The sequence below is a fragment of the Ascidiella aspersa genome, chromosome 2, assembly GCF_963924565.1.
Source record: "Ascidiella aspersa chromosome 2, kaAscAspe10.2, whole genome shotgun sequence".
NCBI classification, from domain to species: domain Eukaryota; kingdom Metazoa; phylum Chordata; class Ascidiacea; order Phlebobranchia; family Ascidiidae; genus Ascidiella; species Ascidiella aspersa.
Genome location: NC_139448.1, coordinates 30,141,181 through 30,144,171, shown reverse-complemented (window position 1 = coordinate 30,144,171; position 2,991 = coordinate 30,141,181). Strand labels below are relative to the sequence as shown.

Sequence of the window (2,991 nt, the reverse complement as noted above, 5' to 3'; positions counted from 1 at the left end):
ATCCATTTCAGCGTTATCAAATAGAGCGAAAAAACGCTAGCAACGTAATCAACGCTGGGTGATATAAAAAGATGTTTTCTGTTCAGTTGGTGTGAAACACGGCTTTGCCTTTGAAGGGTGAGTTTGAAATGGTACAGTGTTAAGTCTCTTCAAGTTTGGGCGTTATAAACAATTAAAAAAGAGTATAAACTTGTATTAATTGAAATTGAAATGATCTCACTTCTTGTTTCTTGCAGATTCTTTGGCGTTAGATAATAATTGAACTGAAAATGAACAAGCTCATCTTTGTTGCCATGGTTTGCGTTGCTTTGTTGTTTCTGGTGGAACCAGCGGAATCCTGGTGAGCACTTGAAATGGTGAAGCAAAGTACTGAATAATATTTTGGGTAAAAAGTATAACCGACCAATCCGATAAACAATAACGTCAAAATTGTGACAAAACTATCAAAACGTAAAAAAATTCAATGTTTTAAATTAATAAAAAATGCTTTAGAGTTATAAAGTTAGGTTACTCTCAAGTGTAAATTCATTATTAAAATGAAAATTCCTTTTCAATATAGAAAACGTTGCGTTGTGTCGCAAACCACACATTAAATGCGCAAATAATTTTAAACCGATACCACCCTGTACTTTTGGACGGGTAACCACTATCACTTGGAATTCGATGTCGCTCTGATTGGATAATTAGTAGGACGAGTTTTTTGAGACTAAAAATTAAAAAAATATGACTTTCTTATTTGAGCATTAAATATCTGCTAATCTTCGTCGCTATTAAATCGCATTTTTTTTTTGGAACAAAAACATTGTGAAACAAACACCAAAAGTTTATTTAACTTGAAAAAAATTCTGTTTAAAAAAATGTAGGCCTTATAAGACTCAATTATTATGAAAAACGAAGTGGAAATAAAATATTCATCCGAATCAAAATATGTAGTGAGCTTTATAAAATGTCGTTCATAGTTTGAAATTTCATTAAAATTTCGCTTCCGTTAAAGTATTAATAACCGTATTTTTACTGGAAGTAACAATTTTCAACTTGTGATAAAGTTATTTAAAAAAATAAAAACATTGATCTCTCACATTTATTTAGGATCTTTGGCCACCAAAACAATATGAAAAACAAGATATCAGGCTCTTCTGGCGAATTGTCTCCATCACTGGAAGTAAGTCTAAAAAGCTTTCTCGCCAGTAATATTTCTGTTTTTACAATATTATGACCGAAAAATAAGGATTTAATAAAACTCGAGCTGGTAAAGCTAAGTTTTTTAATACCTATTGCCGAATTAAAAACGTTTTAAATTGAAATATTTAAAAACAAAAACAAAAGCGATGATAGTATGTTATTGTCAATTACGATAGTATTGTTTGACTGACAAGCGTTAACCTGATGAAGCACGGTCGTGCAAAAGTTCAAAATGCCACCTAATTTCTAGACTTAAAGTTACACCTATACAAATGCGGTTATCAACAAAGTTTTATAATGATAAAAACCGTATCGATAGACCTTATCTGTGACCAAAAGTTTTGCTTGTTGCGCATTTGATAAACTATACAACTTGCCTATTACCCATTTGCAGGGGAAGAGCAAATGTCACAATGATTTGAATGAAGCAGGTTAATCCCCTGAATCACCTGAGGTCAGTATTGTCTTCGATTTTTGGCAAAAGAACAATAGAGAGTCAATCTAACTTCTTCACATTTTCAGCAACCTCATAAACCCAACAAATAACAAATTTACAATTTAATGTTTATCAAACGTATTTTTTTTAATGCAAAAATTTAAAGGTTAACATAAACCGACCTATGGATATCAACAGGCAATCTATACGAATGTATGGATGTCCTTTTCAAAATAATATAAATATTTTACAGATCCACCATCTTGCCGGTACATTGGAAATCAATCGTGTCATCAAAGTGAAAATTTAATCTCACCAAATTTGAATTCTCTTCATTTCATTCATCAATCCTTTTTCTACATATGCATGTCGTTCGTAAAATAAGTTGGTTGTGAATAAAACTAGTCGTGAACGTCAAACAATTTTTGATGTAATTCGCTTAAAGAGTCTCGACAATTTAAAGTACCGGTACACGAAATTTTTCGACGATGGTCTTACACACTGGTCTCCAAATATTGTCCGGTTTTGATTTTGACAACTGATTCTAACTAATTTGGGGTCGATGAATCCGAAAAATAACTCAGATTTGCTCTACCACGTTTTTGTTAGTTATGAAGACTTCTAATCTGATATGGTTTGCGCATTTTCGTTTAGGAAAAGGAATACAACGAAATTTAGCTAAATTAGAGCACAGCCACCATTAATTCCAAATGAGTTAGCAAATGGCACATGATATAGTAAAAAAACTGAACATCTTATTCAATGTCCAAACCTGGATTCTGCCTTGTGAAACAACTTTTGTTGGTACAGAACTGATGATAATACCGTAACGGTAGCGTAAAGCTTTTGGGTTCGTGTGAATCAAAGAAGAAGCGTTCACTTAGAAACCCCTGTCGGGCAATCTAATTGATTAACGAAGTGACAACATTAAGCTGATAATGCCACATAATTCTGCAATCCTCTTAACTGTTAAAAGGCCATCTCAACGGACCATATCATAGCGTGTTAGCCACGAATATAGAGGGAATTTGCCTAAATGCTCTAGGCTAAGACAAAGTAAAGTTAATTGAAAAAATACATATTTAAGTGTAGGTCAAGGACTTGACTCAAGCCATTAGAACCCCCAGTACAAAAGTTTTATTCCAAACGTTGGGCTGTTTTTAACTTCTGATAAATGCATTTTACCGACGCGTATGTTGTTTTAGTATGTTACAGTATTATGTAACTAAAATAATTGTAGCTTTATACCTCTCGTTTCCAAAAAGTAAACTTCTTCAGGAGGAAGGCATGTTTGTAAAAAAATCATTTTGGGACACAAATTATTGAGAATCCATGGACGGGGGTCATAAAACATGATCAAACGTTACGAACCA

General features: G+C 32.9%; 1 long non-coding RNA gene across 1 annotated transcript; it reads left to right on the top strand.

Moving 5' to 3' along the window:
• The first annotated feature begins 215 nt into the window (after window positions 1–215).
• Window positions 216–2,040, top strand: LOC146164793 (uncharacterized). Its single transcript, XR_014494556.1, has 4 exons — window positions 216–340; window positions 1,090–1,162; window positions 1,577–1,636; window positions 1,872–2,040. It is a non-coding gene; the product is annotated as an uncharacterized LOC146164793 (long non-coding RNA).
• The last annotated feature ends 951 nt before the right edge of the window (window positions 2,041–2,991 follow it).